The sequence below is a fragment of the Gossypium hirsutum genome, chromosome D02, assembly GCF_007990345.1.
Source record: "Gossypium hirsutum isolate 1008001.06 chromosome D02, Gossypium_hirsutum_v2.1, whole genome shotgun sequence".
In the NCBI taxonomy this organism is placed as follows: domain Eukaryota; kingdom Viridiplantae; phylum Streptophyta; class Magnoliopsida; order Malvales; family Malvaceae; genus Gossypium; species Gossypium hirsutum.
The window spans coordinates 32,867,081-32,891,339 of NC_053438.1; positions in this window are offsets into that span (position 1 = coordinate 32,867,081).

Sequence of the window (24,259 nt, forward strand, 5' to 3'; positions counted from 1 at the left end):
GTTATTTCTTGTTTACCTTTAAGAGTAGGAAGAGAAGAGTCGGTTGTACCTTTTTCATTTAATACAAACCTTCTCTCCTCAGGAAAGTAGTCTAGTCGAAGCTTCGTGGCTGAATTAACCTTGTCGAAATGAATACGAACTTCAGGTACAACCACAGAAATGGATTAATGAATGAATTTAAATTGAAATCAAATTTATCATACCTCATTTCCTTATTCAACAACCAAGCATCAAAACAGTAGAAATTGTTCGAACACAATCGATGATGCTTGATTTTCCCACAAAATGTACCAAAATAGATTTCGGGTTTAAAATTTTGATTTTGATTATTCATGCCAAAGTGTAGCAAAAAGTTCATTAAACCAAACTTGTCAACCCAAAAGGATTTTTGTGTCAACAGAAACAAACGTTCAAATCTCTTTACTTCCTTCAAACTAAATTTGCAAAAACTCGAGGATTTCAAACAAAGTAGTAAAGGGTTCAAATAATCTCCATAATTAGTTAAATTGAGATGTTTATATGAAAATTTGTTGTTACGTAGAATCGAGTTTCGCATTTGCTGATTAGACATGACTTCACCTTTAAACTTATCAATGCTAAGATTTGTTTTGGAAAAGCTCGTCTCACCACCATTTGAGATTACAACACTAATTGATGAAGGAAAATCAACCATTTTTTTGCATGAAGCTTTTACAAAGATGAAGTTTTCAACATTATGCTTACCCACATTCAAGGAAGATAGTGGAAATTCAAGTGCTAGGTGTTCCTTACCTATCTTCCCTTCGGGCTCGTGTGGTTCGATTTCAACTTCATCCTTACCATTTTTGGTCATGCAAAAACGTCACTCGTCAGGAAGATATTGAAGTTGTTAATCATCACAGGGATTTCTCAGAACTTGAAAAGAAGGAATAGAACAAAATTAAACATCACGGGGGTTAGTTAAAATTTCGTTCTCATTTTCTTGTTCTCGCTCACTATCTTCATTTTCTCTCTTTTATTTTTCAACATCTTTTTCTTTTTCAATTTTTTTCTCAATCTCAATTTCTTTTTCAATTTCCTTTTCTTCGTTTTCTTTTTCTCTCACTTTTTCGATTTCTTTTTCTTTTGCAATTTCTTTTTCTTTTTCATTTTCTTTTTCTTCTTCACTTTCTTTTTCTTTTTCTTATTTTTCATTTTTATTACAATGTGAGGACGATACAAAATAATCAAAAAGATAATCGTTTGACTCAAAGAAAGAGAAACTATTTTGGTAGGCTTCTTGTCCATTTCTTCAGGAACAATCCTTCGGGAAGGACTTCTTTGAAGCATACGAGGAATAACTCGTGCTTTCTCGTTCGTCATATCGAAAGGTCGCAAGCTCAAAGCTGTCGTATCTTGAATTTCTTAACGAATAGGAATCCTGATAAGAATCTCTTAGAGAGTAGTCTTTGGACGTATATCGTCATGATGATCTCGACTCCATTCTCGACTTGGTGGATTTTGTTTCCGTCGGGCCTTTTCCTCCACTCGGTCCAAATGTCTTTTTAATAGGCTTAGTTTTTCCTCCAACATTCGGCCCATCTCGTTCAAGTATTGAAATTCATCGATAGAGAATTCTTCTCAAGACATGATTTAATTGCTGAAAAAGAAAAGTGATTAAAACAAAACAAAAATTAAATACCTCACCACAAAAATCTCACGTTTTACTCGCAAAGAAAATTGGATAGCACTCCACTCGTGTTTACACTCGTGTAATGGCTTTTGCTCGCTCTAATGTACTCACCACTCGTGCCTTTTTCTGCTCGTCTTACTCTCGTGAATTCGTATTTTGTTTCAAGAAGACTTATTGGGTCTTAGAGGATCGGCTTCAAATTGGGTTACAAGGGATAACGTCGGGTGTAGGATAGGCTAAACAAAGAAAAAATTGGTTTAAAGTGTGGCGTTGGGAGGCATAAATAATGGTAGGAAGGGGAAACTTGATGATCGGCGTAGGAATAAATGAAAATAGTAACAAACTTTCAACTCTTTTTTTTTTGCTCACTTTTTTTTTCGAATTTCTTTTTTTAATATTTTCAAAATTTTTTTATATACCACAATACGCTAATATGTTGAATACAAGAGAAAATAATTACAATTAATTTTTTTTTCAATCAATTTTTTTTGATTTTTTTCTACGAACCTACTCTGGGATTAACATGAATGTCGGCGCTCCCCGTTTTGCAAGCTCTGATACCAAATGATGCGATCCGGCCTGGGATAATCGAGTCATTTCACAAAGTTTGCCCGATCGTCGACGAGGAGAAGTTCTAGCAGCCGAAAACGTGTAAATTTGTTTTAAAATTTTGCGGAAGCTTACAAAGTGAATTTTGTAATGATAGAAGGTTTAGAAAGATGTAGGTTCGGTTTAATAAAGGAATCAAAGGATAGTTAATTTGGGATAATTTGTGGGAATGGAAAACTGGACTTAACTCCAGAAATGATTCAACACTAAAGAGTGTCACCCCGGTTCCTATTTGGTTAAGGTGGATTTGCGAAATTGTAGAAGGGTTGAACGCCACACCAAAATAAGGTGATAAGTTCAAAAAGAGAACGATAGACACCACTAGCTCGCTAGATAAGTCAGATCGAAACTCGTACGAATTTAGAGAGGAGAAAACTCACTCTTTGAACAAAGTTCATTCAATAATCTGGCAAAAAGTTCTTTCACAAAATGAAATAGCAAACTATTTATAGACTAAGTACTAGCTAGCCGAATGGTCTTCTTCATGGCTAAGTAAATTAAACTAGAAAATTCTAGTTTAAGGTAATCGAACCATGGAAAGTTGACTTCCAAAATCGTAGCTATCAAATGCCTTGTGATTTACGTTTGTTTCCATCGGAGAAAAAGGTAAGAACGATTTCTATTTTTGACCCCGATATTGGTAAATTTGTTCAAATTGTGAATCAAATCTCGGAAAAGTTCCTTTTTGTTTAATCTTCATCGTGTCACTAATTCGTTTTATTCTTTTATAGGTGACGATGAGAGGTGGTACCCTCCTAAAGAGGGTGGGCATGCGAATGAGCTTATTTTGATCCGAGCCATTTGCGGCTCTCAGAATATTAAAGATTTTTTTCAAGCAAATGGCCCGATTTGGGGACAAATCGCTTTAAAAAAGGAGGGGATGATACGACCACGCCCCGGACACACTTTTGGACCAGCTCCCTAAGCATTACTTGCAAATCCATGCGAGCTGAATTAGTTCAATTCCATTTTGTTGAGCTCTGTTTAGGTCATTTCCAGCTCCAAGAGCTCGAATCAGCTCAAATCTAGCTTAATTCCATTTATGCGATTATATAGTTGCTGAAATAATTATTTGAGTTAGTTAATTTAGTTTTATACAGCTCAATTAATTTTCATTGTTTAATTGGTCTTAAATCTGGACAAATTTAATTACGCATGTTAATTGTGTTTCTTATATGTTTTTAAGTCATCTTAATTCCTACAGCTTATAAATATGTTTTATAGCATGTTTTAATGTGTCCTGTCCTAACCGAATTAATTAGGTCTTAATTTAATTAATTGTGTCTTGTTTTAAATATGTGAATTTAAATTGTCCAGATTGTGTTTTAATTATGTTTAAGCTAAATATAAATTAATGTAAGTTCATTTGCTCCTTTTGTAGGTTGGCCGAATGTGGGAGTGCATTTAAAAGATGCATGCACGTTGGATTCAATGTATTTGGCAATACATGCATGGAATGCAATTAAAATGGTGTGCTGATTTTTGAAGTTTCCAAAGTGACTATTCGGCCAAAGGAGATGATGTTTCCTACTCCAAAGCTGCCAATTAATTCTTTCACATTGCTGGATACATTTTGGCTGTTCAGTTCATGGTGTTCACACTTCAAAACCTTTCAAAGTTGAGCTTTCACACTTCATTTTGCTGCTCAATTTCCTTTTAATTGCTGGTCACTTTTCAGCAAAAGTTGCATATTAAATGAGCTTATTTATACTCATTGGCCGAACCTACCTCATCCATGCACCATCCAAGTTGTCCAAGATTCATTTATCCATCTAGAAGCTGACCATTGGAGCTCACATTCAGCCAAATTTAGCAAGACCGTTAGATGAATTCATTTACTTAATTCCTAAGGATATATGTGGCTATTCTGCTAGCTTAGTCTTTGCCTATAAATAGTTTACTTGTTTATTGTAAAAGGTTACAGAATTTGATCAATTAAACTTAATAGAACTTTTGTTCTTGTGAGGTTACCTTCTCTCTTCTTTCGTTCGAGTCTCGAAGCGACTTATCTAGTTTGCTAGTGGCGTCAATCCGAACTCCATTAAACTTATCACCAAACCGGTGTGGCGTTCAACCATATTATTATACCTTTGGTTCTTACCTCTATATAGGTAACGGGTCAAGGTCCGCTTCTAACCTTCATCAAAATTCACCTTAAGCAATATAAGATTCGGGGCAATCCTTTTTAGTATTGAAACATTCTTGAAGCTTGAGTTCAACTTCCATTCCATTTTATCTATCAATTTATAAATTATTTCTTTATTAAACCGAACCTATAAAAAAATCAATCCAAGCCATCTTTTGAACCCAAATTGTCTGCTTCCGCTTATACATCTCCATAATTCAATTTTCATCCGACATCAAAACGAAAACTTCTCGTCGACGATCGGGCAACTAGGTGAAACGACTCAATTATCCCAGGCCAAATCGTATCATTTGGTATCAGAGCTTGAAAACGAGGAGTGTCAAAGATCGAAGAATTCGAATTAGGTTCGTGAATTGAAAAAAAAGGAAGTTAAAAAAAAGGTTGTATTGTTTTCATTTGTATTCAGCATATTGTATTGGAAAAGTAAAAAAAAAGAATTACAAAAATTCAAAAAAAAAGAAAAAAATACGAAGTTATAAAAAAAGTGAAGTGTTGAAAAAAAAAATCCAGGTTTATTGATCTTTTGAATTCCGAACAAGTGAGTTCTTCTTCTTCTTATCTACTTCCCCAACGCCACACTTAGCCTTGATTTTATTTCGTTTCAGACTACCCTACACCATTTCATTATTCCCTTTGTTACCCATTTTTGAAACCGACCCTCAAGCAGCAAATTAAGTCTATCGTGACGAATTACGAAATTGTGAGACGACGTCGAGTGGTAAAAGGAAAGAGTGAATTACATCAAAAGAAAAAGCCAAAAATTGAGTGTAAACACGAGTGCGAGTGAAAATCATTATTTCCTTTTCGAGAGAATTAGTGAGGATTTTGTGGTGAGGTATCTAATTTTCTGTTATTATTCTTTTAACATTTCTTCTTTTAGTAAATAATCATGTCTCGAGAATAATTTTTCGAATCAGAATTCCAATATTTGATGCAAGAGATGCGTAGAATGGTGAAATCAAAATTTGATAAATTGCATGATCGATTGGATCGAGTGGAGAAAAGAGCCCAACAAGGACAACTTAATTCAAGTGAAAGGGCAGAACTGAGAGTTCCAAGAAGACGAACATCCAACGAATATTCGACAAGAGACTCTTATCAAGGCTTCCATTCAACAAGGTGTTCGAGACCAAGAGAAGCAAACTCCGAGTTTGAGTCCTTCCGAGATGATAAACGAAAAGGTAGACATGTCTCTACAAGTGCATCAATTTATTCATCTGTGAAGGTTAGCTTACGAAGAGTCGAACGTGTTTCAAAGTACTCGGCCACGGAAGATCTATCACAAAGAGATGATTGTCTTTTGTATGAAGAAACATTTTCTTATTCTCAACGAAAGGCTTCTCATTTTGATGATTTCTTCTTTTGTAATGAAATTGAAACAACATGTGAAAAAGAAAAACAAAAAGAAATTGAAAAAGAAAATGAACATGAACATGAAATAAAATAAGAAATTGAAAAAGAAAATGAGAGTGAGAGTGAGAAAAAGAAAAAAGAAATTGAGATTGAAAAAGGATGTGAAAAAGAGAAAATCGAAAAAGAAATTGAAGAAAGAAGAGAAAATGAGTTAGAAAAAGAAATGAAAGAAAAAGACGAGCGAGAAAAAGTGAGGAATGTTTCCATTAACCAACATGTGAGTTTTCCTCGTGTTGTTTCTCCTTAGGTTTTTAAAGAATCAATTGACAAGTTTCGACTATAATACCTTCCCATGGATAGAAGGTTCACTTTGGCTGAAAAAGGTAATGTTCTCAACGATCCTAGTTTGCCTATGCCAAAAGGTAAGCAAGGTATGAATGTTGAAAATTTTAAAGCAGCTCTGCCTTATTCGATTGATGATGGACACATTGTTGATGATTTGGTCTTTAGAAAGAATCTGAACTTTGACGTGGTTACTTGTCATTCTTTGATTGATGATGATCCATTTGTTTTGTCTGGTGATAAGAAGATTCTTGCTTTTGAAAAATATTATTTTCTTGATGGTATTGGTTGTTTATCTTTAACTTGCAATGGAATGCCTGTTTTGGATGCGCAAGATGAAAGTCCGTATAAATTGTTCATTTTAACTGATCCTGTTGAACAGGAATGGAAATGTATTGATGAGTATGGCATCGGCAAGATTTTTGATGAAGAACGAATAAATCAGCACCAACAAAATCTGGAATTGTGTGATCAAAAGTCGACATATCATCTGTTTGGTTGTGTTGATCATGTGAATTATCCAATTTGTGGTGTGAAATTTCCATGTTTTCATAAATCTTTTCGAATGAAATTTAAAGGGTTTGCTTGTTTGAATTTGAGTATGCTAACACCCTCATTGTTTAATTTGTGTAAATTGTTGGAGATAAAAGTACTCTTCTTGCCATTTGGATCGAGTAGCCAAAATCATGTGTTTAATCCTGGAGTTTGGTATTATGAATCATTCATGAAAGAAAGCAAGCATCGTAAATTTTGTTTGAATGAATGTGTAAACAATCTTTGTTTGTATGATGCTTTGTCTTTAAGTTTGAAAATGAGACATGTGAATCTTGTTAGTTTGTTAAGTCAAAATCAAAATTTTGTTTCTGGAGGTTGTTCTCAACTGTGGTCTAAAAGATCTGAACATGTTTTGTATGATAATGATTTTGAGTTGCTTAGTGTTCTTTCTATGAAGTCTGTCATGAAATTGCCAAATCAAATTGAAATGGCAAGAGATTTTGTCTTTGACCCCGGTGAACATCATTCTATACTGCTGTTTAAGGTAATCGAACCATGCATCATTCTATACTGTTGTTTAAGGTAATCGAACCATGGAAACTTGACTTCCAAAACAGTAGCTATCAAATGCCTTGTTATTTAGGTTTGTTTCCATCGGAGAAAAAGGTAAGAACGATTTCTATTTTAGACCACAGTATTGGTTTATTTGTTCAAATTGTGAATCAAATCTCGGAAAGTTCCTTTGTGTTTAATCTTCATTGTGTCACTAATTCATTTTATTCTTTTATAGGTGACAATGAGAGGTGATACCCTCTTAAAGAGGGAGGGCATGCGAATAGCTTATTTCGATCCGAGCCATTTGTGGCTCTCAGAATATTGAAGATTTTTTTCGAGCAAATGGCCCGATTTGGGGACAAACCGCTTTAAAGAGGGAGGGGATGATACGACCATGCCCTAGGCACAATTTTGGACCAGCTCCCTAAGCATTGCTTGCAAACCCATGCGAGCTGAATTAGTTCAATTCCATTTTGTTGAGCTCATTTCCAGCTCCAAGAGCTCGAATCAGCTCAAATCTAGCTTAATTCCATTTATGCGATAATATACTTGCTGAAATAATTATTTGAATTAGTTAATTTAGTTATATATAACTCAATTAATTTTAATTGTTTAATTGGTCTTAAATCTGGACGAAATTAATTATGCATGTTAATTGTGTTTCTTACATGTTTTTAAGTCATCTTAATTCCTACAGCTTATAAATATGTTTTATAGCATGTTTTAATGTGTCTTGTCCTAACCGAATTAATTAGGTCTTAATTTAATTAATTGTGTCTTTTTTTAAATATGTGAATTTAAATTGTCTAGATTGTGTTTTAATTATGTTTCAGCTAAATATAAATTAATGTAAGTTCATTTGGTCCTTTTGTAGGTTGGACTAATGTGGGAGTGCATTTAAAAGATGCATGCACGTTGGATTCAATGTATTTGGCAATACATGCATGGAATGCAATTAAAATGGTGTGCTGATTTTTGAAGTTTCCTAAGTGACTATTCGGCCAAAGGAGATGATGTTTCCTACTCCAAAGCTACCAATTAATTCTGTCACATTCCTGGATATATTTTGGCTATTCGGTTTATGGTGTTCACACTTCAAAACTCTTCAAAGCTGACCTTTCACACTTCATTTCGCTGCTCAATTTCATTTTAATTATTGGTCACTTTTCAGCAAAACTTGCATCTTAAATGAGCTTATTTATACTCATTGGCCGAACCTATGTAACACCCCGAACCCGAGGCCGTCGCCGGAGTCGAACACGAGGTGTTAACAGACTTCAAACCACTTAAAAAAAATTTCCCAGACAAGCTGCCAGTCTGCGTACTAGTCGCTTTAAAAATAATATCTTGAGTTCTGAAACTCGAAATCCAGTTCTGTAAATTTTCCCTGAAACTAGACTCATATGCCCATCTACATATTTTGTTCTAGAATTTTTGGTTGGGCCAATTAGTACAGTTTATTAGTCAAAGTCTCCCATGTTACAGGGATCGACTACACTGACCTTTGCGCATTACGACTTGGATATCTCCCTGCACAGAGATTCAATACTGATGCCGTTTGTTTCTATAGAAACTAGACTCAGAGAGGAATCTATACATATATGGCATGACTCCTAATTATCTCTGGTTAATTTATAATAAATTTCCAAAGTCGGAACAGGGAATCCAGAAACCGTTCTGGCCCTTTCTCACGAGAACCTGAATATCTCTTAACATACTATCCATATGATCATTTCGTTACTTTCCTATGAAAATATATTCATCAAGGTTCGTTAACATAATTTATTCACTATTTAATTCCAATCCTAATATTTTTAGTGATTTTCCAAATCTACATCACTGCTGCTGCCAGCATCTGCCTTTAAGGTAGACTTTACCTATTTCATAGTTTCCATGATTCAACTAGCCCTTTTAGCATAAATAGCACAAATTATGATAGTGATTAACCATTCCATACCAAATGATTATAACATTATGCTCAAACATATATAAGCCATTTTCGCATGGCTATATACATTAACCAAAATATTCTTCCGCCACTAGTCTATTTTATACATGCCATAAGATAATCCAAAACATAGCAGTACCAAACAGTGGATAGTGATAGTGTGACTAGTTGCTGACGATCCCCAAGCCTGTAGCTTCACAATGAGATCTATAAAACAGAGGAAACAGAGTAAACGGAGTAAGCATTACAATGCTTAGTAAGTTTTAAGCAGTGTCAACAGATAACAATCAAATTATAACGTAGTTGTTCGTATTTTTATTTCACTCTTCCTTCGGGCATACCATCCCTTTACCGAATATGCACATCTCATCATATACAATAGGCAGATAAACTTCCACATAAAAGTGAGCTCATGTGACATAGATATATCGTATGATTTCACATCACCTCTCACACTGATCCGATGTCACATAATCATAGGAATAGTCTCATAGATTGCTCTCGTATGCATCACATAACTACCTTATGATTTAGTGCAAATCAAGCTCACATATAAACTTGGAGTACATACCTGTTTAACCTTTCGCATTGAATATATTTATAAGCAATTCTTATTATGAAGTCTTACCCGGACATAATCTCCACACGAAGTTATCGGGTCTTACCCGGACAAAATTCCCACACGTAGTCATCGGGTCTTTAGAGCTCGGATATAGTACGAGCATGAAGCTTGCGGACATTAATCAGTGATAACATTCTCGCATAAAGCCTGCGGGGTTTTAACCCGGATATAGTACTGACACAAATGCCCTTCGGGACTTATCACATTTATGCATTTTCACATCCATCACGTTGGCCACTCGGCCCCGTCACATATATACACTTTCACATTCATCACATCGGCCATTAGGCCTTATCACATATATACACTTTCACATTCATCACATCGGCCATTAGGCCTTATTACATATATACACTTTCACATTCATCACATCGGCCATTAGGCCTTATCACATATATACACTTTCACATTCATCACATCGGCTATTAGGCCTTATCACATATATACACTTTCACATTCATCACATCGGCTATTAGGCCTTATCACACATATACACTTTCACATTCATCACATCGGCTATTAGGCCTTATCACACATATACACTTTCACATTCATCACATCGGCCATTAGGCCTTATCACATATATATACACTTTCACATTCATCACATCGGCCATTAGGCCTTATCACACATATACACTTTCACATTCATCACATCGGCCATTAGGCCTTATCACATATATATACACTTTCACATTCATCACATCGGCCATTAGGCCTTATCACACATATACACTTTCACATTCATCACATCGGCTATTAGGCCTTATCACACATATACACTTTCACATTCATCACATCGGCCATTAGTCCTTACTATCATTTCATATTCGAATACTCATAAGCTTACAATATCACGATTTAGAATTCAAGTATGGGTTTAATCAATAGCTTATGAGCAACTAGAACAAGTTTATCAAGGTTTACAACACAATCTCAAATTCAGCACAAGCTGTTTTTCCTGAGCAATAGTCACTAAATCATTTATAACTGGAGCTACAAAACTCCAAATCACTTTTCGTTAATTTTTCCTGAATATAGACTCATATATCTTCCATCCATAAAATTTCCAGAATTTTAGGTTTGGCCAATCAATACCAGATTTTTCTTAAAGTTTCCCCTTTTTCACTGTTTGACTAATTTGACCACTCTTCACTACGAATCAAATTTCTCATTTTACAGAATTCAAAATGTGTTGTATTTGATTTCATTTGAAACTAGACTCATTAAGGAGTCTAAGCATATAAATTTTATCTTATAACCATTTTTGTACAATTTATAATGATTTTCAAAAAACCGAACAGGGGATTTCGGAGTCATTCTGACACCGTCTCACACAACTTTAAATATCTCATTATCGGAAATTGCTTTGCTTACACGGTTTCTTTTATAAGAAACTAGACTCATTAAGCTTTAATTTCATGTCTCATTCAGCATGTAATTCAAGTCCATAAATTTATGGTGATTTTCTAAAGTCACGTTACTGCTGCTGTCCGAAGCAGACTATTTCAAATTACCCTTAAATTCCCAAGCTCAAACACTTAAGAACTTACCATTTGAGCTTAGAACATATCATGGCCACATCATATCTTATTAAATCAACTCATCATGTCCTATCATAATTGAATTTACTCAACGTTTAAACACTTAAAACTTACCTCGGATATTTTGAATAGTTGCGGATAGACTACTCGATTGCTTTTTCTTTTCCTTTATCTGATTTTGACCCTCTTAGCCCTTGAGCTTGATTCAAACAAATAGATCTTATTTAATAACTTATCGAATCAGCTATTAGATTAAATACATGTATATTATACAATTAAGTGCGAATGATTTTATTAACTAGTTATTCAAGCATTATACACATGCTCTACTCATGCCCCATCGAACATAATACTAGCTTAATACCTTGCATATTAGGATTTCATAGACATCATTTAGTTTCACATAATACACATATTGTCCCAAATCGACACAAGAGTCAAACGCATCACTCAAAATGCCGAAATCCAATTAAGTCTACCATTATAGCATTATCATATTTATGTACTTGGTAAGTTGGGTTTGAACACGTTTGGCACTAGGTGTCCAACCACATATTCCTTGAACACTAAACTCAATTTATAATCTTTCCTAATTAAAACATTTAACACCGACTAGACTTGTTTACAAGCCTAGGCTGAATATTATTTTAGACATTCGAGAAATCATTTCTCAAGTCAACTAAATTTTGTATATCACACTCAAATATTCACACTAGTTTATTTTCTAACAAATTTTAACTTACTCTAATACCGAATGCTACTCAAGCTTTAAGCTCATGTCCTTTCATTATTAAGCAAATGTTATAACATAACTAACATCCCTTTTTCAATTTGAACATCAACACATAAAGAAATTAAACACAAAGATTCATAGCCGAAACCTATACATAACATCATTCAAGGTTTAATCCCCTAAATTCATGCACAAAGCCGAACCTATTGAGAGATGTATATAAAATAATATCTAGTTAGTACATTCAAGCACCTACGGCATTCCCTTCAATTTAATACTAAGACAAACCAAAAGATTTATTCATGTAAATTCAAAAATTTCAAGTTCATCTCTTTCACATATAAATACCAAAAATTAAGTATTTACTAGCTTAAACTCTATTAAACCTTAAAACATCAATCTATCCCCTACCATTTTCCCCCATGGCCGAATGCTCAAGACACCATAAAACTAAAAATTTTGTCATGGGCTATGTAATGAACTTAATATCTAACTCAAAATATGCTAAAAAATCCATCAGCTAACATGAATTTCTCACCTTATTCATGACTTAGAATCACCGAATGGTTGCTCCCTCTCTCCCTCTTAGAATCGGCCAAGAAGAAACAAGAATAAAGACTTGTTTCTTTCACCCCTTTCCTTCTTTTCTTTACTTTATTTCTAACCTTTTATTTTATTCCATCTTCCATACTAATATGGCACCTAGTTAATTAAAGTTAATATAAAATTCACACTTGATTATACAATTTGTAGCATGGCCGGCCACTACCTATAGTTTGGCTAATTTGACATGCAAGGACAAGCACTTTCCCACATATACTAATAGGCCACTTTAGCACTTGCCTAGCATATTTTTAAATTGTCTCACATAAGTCCCTACTAATAATTTTCACATACACTGACCAAATTGAAGTATGAAACTACCACACAAGCATTTACTCACATCATAAACACAGAATATAACCTTTAATTATTTATAAGACTCGATTTCGTGGTCCCGAAACCACTTCCCGACTAGGGTCAAATTAGGGGTGTCACAACTCTTCCCCCCTTTAGGGATTTTCGTCCCCGAAAATTTCTACCGATGCATAGTTTAGGATAACGTTCTCTTATTGAATTATATTCATCTAAACATTAGCTCATCGATGGCAATTGTAATTCATTATTGATTTCGCATCGATCTGTAAAATCATTTTCTTATCTTAAAACAAATACATAAACATTTCTACAAGTATGCACATATATCTCATTTTCTTGATTTCATAAGTAATAATCACTTAATTTAATTCACAATTGCATCTCAAACACATATTAAGCACATATTAATATGTATAATTCACATCGTCAACCCACATATTTGTAACCCATGTTTTCATTCATAAATAAGCTGTAACCTAACTGAAAGTACACATATACTCAAACATCCCAATAAATATCCTTTATAACTTTATCACATCTCAATATTCAACTTAACTCATTTCCAAAAGAAAAGTCAACTTCCACGTACCTGAACATTTAGTTCATTTAGCACATTCAATCATAGTTAACGTTACCCGTATACAGTCGAATAGGCATAAAGCCTAATATAATACTCTGGCATGAGATTTATTCTAGCGCATAACTCGTATATCCAAAATTATCAACATTCATCAAAAATTCTTTCAAACTTTCGAATGTCGAAACTTAATTGAAATAATTTCTTGAACAAGATTAACAAAATAGTGTCCATTCAGCAATAGCACATATAGCCCTTACAATGCCATATCCTAGATATGGTCCTACATATTCTCACATATTGAGCCGATGCCATGTCCCAGACATGGTCTTACACACTATCTCAAATCAATGCTTTCGTCCCAAACGAGGTCTTACATGAATTCCACTTCACACACTTAGTGCCCACTGACCGATCTCGCACTCATAGTGCTCGGTTAAGGGAATTTGCACACACACAGTGCCTCTAATTATTCACATACATAGTGCTCTTATTCATTCGTTAATACACATTGATATGACTTAACCAAGTCTATAAACATCATGTATGTACACTTTTAAACATATCATCTCATTTAAATTTGAATTCGTATAGTAATGAATACTTAAACTTTGCTCAAATTACCGGCACGAAGCCTACTAGGCACGAAGGCCCGAATACACGTCACCAGCATGATTGCTCGTCGGGACTTAGCCCGAATTTAGTAACTCGCACCAATGCCTTCGGATCTTAGTCCGGATATGGTCACTTAGCACAAAGCCTTCGGGACTTAGCCCGGACATCATTCAAATAACCATGCACATTTAACAATAAATCATGGCACGTTCGTATTTCATTTTCGTTAGCAAAACTCAAACACAAGACACTTATCATTCTTGCAATTTCGGCTCAATAGCCACACACAAAGAGCATGATTTTGATTTGCTTAAAACAAGATCTAATCAAATCATAATTTAAGCTCTTTTACTCAAGAACTTACCCCTTTCCGTTGTCCGAAATCGACTTGGTAAGGTCGCACCCTTAATATAAATAATTGATAGAAAATATATATATAGTGGGTTCGCACACATAATGCTTAATAATCAACCACGCACACTTAGTGCCATGTACTTTAAACTCGCACACTTAGTGCCATGCATTTCAAGCCCGCACACTTAGTGCCAATCTCACAACCGTGAACACTTATTGCCCGCACACTTAGTGCCAATCTCGCAACCGTGAACACTTATTGCCCGCACACTTAGTGCCAATCTCGCAACCGTGAACACTTATTGCCCGCACACTTAGTGCCAATCTCACAACCGTGAACACTTATTGCCCGCACACTTAGTGCTGAAAACCAACCACTCTATACGCTTCACTGCCTTTTTACATTCGACAATTTCGTCTCTACATACATATACACATATATCAATACACATTAGTATATCATTTACATTACTTGAATACAAACACAACATGCTTATCGACCATTCAACTTCCAGTTCCATAGCCACATACAAAAATCACATTTATAGTCATAACACTCCTTCAAAATTGCATCACTTATAACCTTATAATTCAATCCAAATCGAAATTCAAATACGAGTACATGATACGTATCTGATCAACTTAATAATTTAGGCATATCTAAATGAAGTTATATCGCAAATTCTCATAGTCAGAAGCTTGCTACAGCTCGATCGGGATCAAGATTCATTACAATACAGCAAAGACATTTTAATAGCCAAAAATCATCACACTATCATTTTATCACTTTATGGCATGTATAAATAGACTCACGCGTGCTACGTTAGTCCTAGAATCGACTAAACCGTAGCTTTGATACCAATAAAATGTAACAACCCGAACCCGAGGCTGTCGCCGGAGTCGAACACGAGGTGTTAACAGACTTCAAACCACTTAAAAAAATTTCCCAGACAAGCTGCCAGTCTGCGTACTAGTCGCTTTAAAAATCATATCTTGAGTTCTGAAACTCGAAATCCAGTTCCGTAAATTTTCCCTGAAAATAGACTCATATGCCCATCTACATATTTTTTTCTAGAATTTTTAGTTGGGCCAATTAGTACAGTTTATTAGTCAAAGTCTCCCATGTTACAGGGATCGACTACACTGACCTTTGCGCATTACGACTTGGATATCTCCCTGCACAGAGATTCAATACTGATACCGTTTGTTTCTATAGAAACTAGACTCAGAGAGGAATCTATACATATATGACATGACTCATAATTATCTCTGGTTAATTTATAATGAATTTCCAAAGTCGGAACAGGGAATCCAGAAACCGTTCTGGCCCTTTCTCACGAGAACCTGAATATCTCTTAACATACTGTCCATATGATCATTTCGTTACTTTCCTATGAAAATAGATTCATCAAGGTTCGTTTACATAATTTATTCACTATTTAATTCCAATCCTACTATATTTAGTGATTTTCCAAATCTACATCACTGCTGCTGCCAGCATCTGCCTTTAAGGTAGACTTTACCTATTTCATAGTTTCCATGATTCAACTAGCCCTTTTAGCATAAATAGCACAAATTATGATAGTGATTAACCATTCCATACCAAATGATTATAACATTATGCTCAAACATATATAAGCCATTTTCACATGGCTATATACATTAACCAAAATATTCTTCCGCCACTAGTCTATTTTATACATGCCATAAGATAATCCAAAACATAGCAGTACCAAACAGTGGATAGTGATAGTGTGACTAGTTGCTGACGATCCCCGAGCCTGTAGCTTCGCAATGAGATCTATAAAATAGAGGAAACAGAGTAAACGGAGTAAGCAATACAATGCTTAGTAAGTTTTAAGCAGTGTCAACAGATAACAATCAAATTATAACGTAGTTGTTCGTATTTTTATTTCACTCTTCCTTCGGGCATACCATCCCTTTACTGAATATGCACATCTCATCATATACAATAGGCAGATAAACTTCCACATAAAAGTGAGCTCATGTGACATAGATATATCGTATGATTTCACATCACCTCTCACACTGATCCGATGTCACATAATCATAGGAATAGTCTCATAGATTGCTCTCGTATGCATCACATAACTACCTTATGATTTAGTGCAAATCAAGCTCACATATAAACTTGGAGTACATACCTGTTTAACCTTTCGCATTGAATATATTTATAAGCAATTCTTATTACGAAGTCTTACCCGGACATAATCTCCACACGAAGTTATCGGGTCTTACCCGGACAAAATTCCCACACGTAGTCATCGGGTCTTTAGAGCTCGGATATAGTACGAGCACGAAGCTTGCGGACATTAATCAGTGATAACATTCTCGCATAAAGCCTGCGGGGTTTTAACCCGGATATAGTACTGACACAAATGCCCTTCGGGACTTATCACATTTATGCACTTTCACATCCATCACGTTGGCCACTCGGCCCCGTCACATATATACACTTTCACATTCATCACACTTTCACGTTCATCACATCGGCCATTAGGCCTTATCACATATATACACTTTCACATTCATCACATCGGCCATTAGGCCTTATTACATATATACACACATATATACACTTTCACATTCATCACATCGGCTATTAGGCCTTATCACACATATAAACTTTCACATTCATCACATCGCCCATTAGGCCTTATCACATATATACACTTTCACATTCATCACATCGGCTATTAGGCCTTATCACACATATACACTTTCACATTCATTACATCGGCCATTAGGCCTTATCACATATATATACACTTTCACATTCATCACATCGGCCATTAGGCCTTATCACACATATACACTTTCACATTCATCACATCTGCTATTAGGCCTTATCACACATATACACTTTCACATTCATCACATCGGCCATTAGGCCTTATCACACATATACACTTTCACATTCATCACATCGGCTATTAGGCCTTATCACACATATACACTTTCACATTCATCACATCGGCCATTAGGCCTTATTACATATATACACACATATATACACTTTCACATTCATCACATCGGCCATTAGGCCTTATCACATATATATACACTTTCACATTCATCACATCGGCCATTAGGCCTTATCACACATATACACTTTCACATTCATCACATCGGCTATTAGGCCTTATCACACATATACACTTTCACATTCATCACATCGGCCATTAGGCCTTATCACACATATACACTTTCACATTCATCACATCGGCTATTAGGCCTTATCACACATATACACTTTCACATTCATCACATCGGCCATTAGGCCTTACTATCATTTCATATTCGAATACTCATAAACTTACAATATCACGATTTAGAATTCAAGTATGGGTTTAATCAATAGCTTATGAGCAACTAGAACAAGTTTATCAAGGTTTACAACACAATCTCAAATTCAGCACAAGCTGTTTTTCCTGAGCAATAGTCACTAAATCATTTATAACTGGAGCTACAAAACTCCAAATCACTTTTCGTTAATTTTTCCTGAATATAGACTCGTATATCTTCCATCCATAAAATTTCCAGAATTTTAGGTTTGGCAAATCAATACCAGATTTTTCTTAAAGTTTCCCCTATTTCACTGTTTGACTAATCTGACCACTCTTCACTACGAATCAAATTTCTCATTTTACAGAATTCAAAATGTGTTGTATTTGATTTCATTTGAAACTAGACTCATTAAGGAGTCTAAGAATATAAATTTTATCTTATAACCATTTTTTTACAATTTATAATGATTTTCAAAAAACCGAACAGGGGATTTCGGAGTCATTCTGACACTGTCTCACACAACTTTAAATATCTCATTATCGGAAATTCCTTTGCTTACACGGTTTCTTTTATAAGAAACTAGACTCATTAAGCTTTAATTTCATGTCTCATTCAGACTCTAATTCAAGTCCATAAATTTATGGTGATTTTCTAAAGTCACGTTACTGCTGCTGTCCGAAGCAGACTATTTCAAATTACCCTTAAATTCCCAAGCTCAAACACTTAAGAACTTACCATTTGAGCTTAGAACATATCATGGCCACATCATATCTTATTAAATCAACTCATCATGTCCTATCATAATTGAATTTACTCAACGTTTAAACACTTAAAACTTACCTCGGATATTTTGAATAGTTGCGTATAGACTACTCGATTGCTTTTTCTTTTCCTTTATCTGATTTTGACCCTCTTAGCCCTTGAGCTTGATTCAAACAAATAGATCTTATTTAATAACTTATCGAATCAGCTATTCGATTAAATACATGTATATTATACAATTAAGTGCGAATGATTTTATTAACTAGTTATTCAAGCATTATACACATGCTCTACTCATGCCCCATCGAACATAATACTAGCTTAATACCTTGCATATTAGGATTTCATAGACATCATTTAGTTTCACATAATACACATATTGTCCCAAATCGACACAAGAGTCAAACGCATCACTCAAAATGCCGAAATCCAATTAAGTCTACCATTATAGCATTATCATATTTATGTACTTGGTAAGTTGGGTTTGAACACGTTTGGCACTAGGTGTCCAACCACATATTCCTTGAACACTAAACTCAATTTATAATCTTTCCTAATTAAAACATTTAACACCGACTAGACATATTTACAAGCCTAGGCTGAATATTATTTTAGACATTCGAGAAATCATTTCTCAAGTCAACTAAATTTTGTATATCACACTCAAATATTCACACTAGTTTATTTTCTAACAAATTTTAACTTACTCTAATACCGAATGCTACTCAAGCTTTAAGCTCATGTCCTTTCATTATTAAGCAAATGTTATAACATAACTAACATCCCTTTTTCAATTTGAACATCAACACATAAAGAAATTAAACACAAAGATTCATAGCCGAAACCTATACATAACATCATTCAAGGTTTAATCCCCTAAATTCATGCACAAAGCCGAACCTATTGAGAGATGTATATAAAACAATATCTAGTTAGTACATTCAAGCACCTACGGCATTCCCTTCAATTTAATACTAAGACAAACCAAAAGATTTATTCATGTAAATTCAAAAATTTCAAGTTCATCTCTTTCACATATAAATACCAAAAATTAAGTATTTACTAGCTTAAACTCTATTAAACCTTAAAACATCAATCTATCCCCTACCATTTTCCCCCATGGCCGAATGCTCAAGACACCATAAAACTAAAAATTTTGTCATGGGCTATGTAATGAACTTAATATCTAACTCAAAATATGCTAAAAAAATCCATCAGCTAACATGAATTTCTCACCTTATTCATGACTTAGAATCACCGAATGGTTGCTCCCTCTCTCCCTCTTAGAATCGGCCAAGAAGAAACAAGAATAAAGACTTGTTTTTTTCACCCCTTTCCTTCTTTTCTTTACTTTATTTCTAACCTTTTATTTTATTCCATCTTCCATACTAATATGGCACCTAGTTAATTAAAGTTAATATAAAATTCACACTTGATTATACAATTTGTAGCATGGCCGGCCACTACCTATAGTTTGGCTAATTTGACATGCAAGGACAAGCACTTTCCCACATATACTAATAGGCCACTTTAGCACTTGCCTAGCATATTTTTAAATTGTCTCACATAAGTCCCTACTAATAATTTTCACATACACTGACCAAATTGAAGTATGAAACTATCACACAAGCATTTACTCACATCATAAACACAGAATATAACCTTTAATTATTTATAAGACTCGGTTTCGTGGTCCCGAAACCACTTCCCGACTAGGGTCAAATTAGGGGTGTCACAACCTAGCTCATCCATGCACCATCCAAGTTGTCCAAGATTCATTTATCCATCTAGAAGCTGACCATTGGAGCTCACATTCAGCCGAATTTAGCAAGACCATTGGATGAATTCATTTGCTTAATTCCTAAGGATGTATGTGGCTATTTGGCTAGCTTAGTCTTTGACTATAAATAGTTTACTTGTTTATTGTAAAAGGTTACAGAATTTGATCAATTAAATTTAATAGAACTTTTGTTCTTGTGAGGCTACCTCCTCTCTTCTTTCGTTCGAGTCTCGAAGTGACTTATCTAGCTTGCTAGTGGCGTCAATCCGAACTCCATTGAACTTATCACCGAACCGGTGTGGCGTTCAACCATATTATTATACCTTTAGATCTTACCTCTATATAGGTAACGGGTCAAGGTCTGCTTCTAACCTTCATCAAAATTCACCTTAAGCAATATAAGATTCGGGGCAATCTTTTTTAGTTTTGAAACATTCTTGAAGCTTGAGTTCAACTTCCTTTCCATTTTATCTATCAATTTATAAATTATTTCTTTATTAAACCGAACCTATAAAAAAATCAATCCAAGCCATCTTTTGAACCCAAATTGTCTGCTTCCGCTTATACATCTCCGTAATTTAATTTTCATCCGACATCAATATGAAAACTTCTCGTCGACGATCGGGCAACTATGTGAAATGACTCGATTATCCCAGGCTGGATCACATCAAGAATTGAAGCATTAAGTTGCTGTAGCTAAATTCAGCTGATTGAAGTCCAATAGGCAGCTTCTAGACTAAGCAAATGAACTTGGAATACTTGGAAAGGAGTATGGCAGCAGCTAGGTTCGACCAATGAGCTTAAATGAGCTCATTAAGATGCAACTCTTAGCTAAAAAAATACGAGCATTAAAGGAGAACGTGAATGGCCAAAATAAGTGTGAAAAGTTAACCTTGAAGAGTCCTTTAGGTGTGAACATGCCCAACCGAATAGTCATTGGTGTGAACTCCAAGTGTGAACAACATTATGCTGTTTTGTTGAGAAGTGAATCAGCTGAACATTCACTTGCATGTATCGCCAAGTTCGTTGTATCTAGGGTGCATGCATCTTGCTTAAATACTCTCCCACATTCAGCCAACCTACAAAAGAGATGAATCAATTTAAATTAATTCACATTCAGCTGAACATAACTAAAAACATAACCTGGACAATTTAAATACACATAATTAAAACTAGACACAATTAATTAAGTTAAGACACAATTAATTCGGTTGTACATGACTTATTAAAAACATGCAATAACAAAAACATATTTATAAACTGTAATATTTAAGACAACTTAATAACATGCAATAAAAACACATTTAACATGACTAATTAAAATTGTCCAGATTTTAGACCAATTAAACAACGATTATTAATTGAGCTGTGTTTAACTAATTTAACTAACTTAAATAATTATTCCAACAGCTATATTAATGTCTAATTGGAATTGAGCTGAATTTGAGCTTATTCGAGCTCATTGAGTTGAAATGGAGCTTAGTTCAGCTCACAACAAATTGCAAACAATGCTTAGAGAGCTGGTCCAAAAATGTGCCTGGGGCGTGGTCGTATTAGGTGGTAAGCAATTAGATGGTAAGAAAGGGGCTCCCATTAAAACGCAAACACCTTCTAAGCAGCCCAATTTAAGCGATTCGAATGTGAAGAGGTCTCGTGAGATTGAATGTTTCAAGTGCAAAGGGCGTGGTCGTTATAGTAGGGAATGCCCTAACACGAGATTACTTCTTATGAAAGATAATGGTGAGTATACTTCCGACTCCGATAAAACAGATCCGAAAATTCCTGAACTTGTGGATGATAGTGATAATGGAGAAGAGTTCGTTGAACCACCAAAAGGAGGCGACTTTGCCTACTTTCAATGCCTTGTAGTCCGCCGCACCCTTAACATCCAGATGAGAGATGATGTTGATAACCAAAGGACCAATATTTTCCATTCTTGGTGTTTTATAAAAGGTAACTTATGTTCACTTATTATTGATAGTGGGAGTTGTTCGAATGTAGTTAGCAGTTATTTGGTGGATTCCTTAAAGTTACCTTGTATCAAGCACCCTAAGCCATATCACCTTCAGTGGCTTAATGAATGCTCGAAAGTTAAAGTTACAAAACAGTCCTTGGTCACTTTTAAGCTCAGAAATTATGAGGATGAGGTGTGGTGTGATGTGGTCCCAATGCATGTGGCACACTTGCTCCTTGGACGGCCTTGGCAATTTGATCGTGATGTTGCACACCAAGGTAAGCTCAATAGATACTCCCTTGTGTTTAAAGGCCGAAAATTCACTTTTGCTCCTTTAAATCCCAATGATGTATATAAAGATCAATTAAAGATGATGAAATTTTGTGAGGGGGTGAGGGAGAAAGGACAAATACAAAAGACAGAGAGAAAAGAGGATAGTAGTGAAAAAGTCAAAATTTAAATGGCCCAAAGGTGAGTGAATAGCCCTACTCAATAAACAGCCTTGTATCCTTGTGAGGTTTAGGCAAAACTATTTATCTTTATCTAACATTAACGAAAATTTGCCTAGTGTGTTTCAATGTCTTTTACAAGATTATGAGGATGTTTTTAGTGAGGCCCTTAAAGGTTTACCACCTTTATGTGGGATAGAACATCAAATTGACTTAGTACCCGGAGCTTCAATACCAAATCGACCAGCCTATAGAAGCAATCCCGAGGAGACAAAGGAATTGCAAAGGCAAGTTGAGGAGTTACTAGACAAAGGGTACATTCGTGAGAGCCTAAGCCCTTGTGCCATTCCTGTCTTATCGGTACCTAAGAAAGATGGTACGTATAGAATGTGTGTTGATTGCCATCCAATCAACAAAATAATGGTAAAGTATAGACATCCAACTCCTCGCCTTGATGATATGCTTGATGAATTACACGGTTCAATTATATTTAATAAAATTGATTTAAAAAGTGGTTATCATCAAATTCGAATGAGGGAAGGGGATGAATGGAAAACAACCTTTAAAACAAAATTTGGATTGTATGAATGGTTAGTTATGCCTTTCGGCCTTACTAATGCACCGAGTACATTTATGAGATTAATGAATCATGTTTTAAGGCTTCACTTGGGTAAATTTGTAGTAGTTTACTTTGATGACATTTTAATTTACTCAAAGACATTAGATGATCATGCTTTCCATGTTAGAATCATTTTAGACATTCTACGAGCTGAAAAATTGTTTGCCAACCTTGATAAATGCACATTTTGTTGTGATAAGCTAATATTTTTAGGTTTCATAGTTAGTGCTCAAGGTATTCATGTTGATGAGGACAAAGTTAAGGCAATCAAGGAGTGGCCAACTCCTAAAACGGGAACTGAGGTGAGATATTTCCATGGTGTAGCTAGTTTTTAGAGACGATTTGTGAAAGATTTCTCCACTATTGCTGCCCCATTAACAGAGGTTATAAAAAAATCTGTGGGTTTCAAATGGGGTGAAACTCAAGAAAAGGCTTTTCAGACCCTAAAAGCTAAGTTATGTTCTGCTCCTCTTCTTAGATTACCTGTTTCACTAATACTTTTGAACTTGAGTGTGATGCTTCAGGAATTGGCATTGGCGCCGTTTTAATGCAAGATAAGCAACCAATTGCTTATTTTAGTGAAAAATTGAATGGTGCACAATTAAACTACTCAACTTATGAAAAAGAACTTTTGGCATTGGTTCGTGCACTTCAAGTATGGCAACATTATTTGCTGCGTAATGAATTTGTCATACATACAGACCATGAATTCCTTAAGTGGTTAAAGGGAAAATGTAAGTTGAGTAAACGGCATGCCCAATGGGTAGAATTCATTGAAACATTCCCTTATGTGATAAAATATAAAATAGGTAAAGATAATGTAGTTGTGGATGCTTTGTCTAGACGATATGCTTTAATTACTACATTAAATGCTAAAGTATTAGGGTTTGAGCATATTAAGTAATTATATAGTGATGATGTTGAT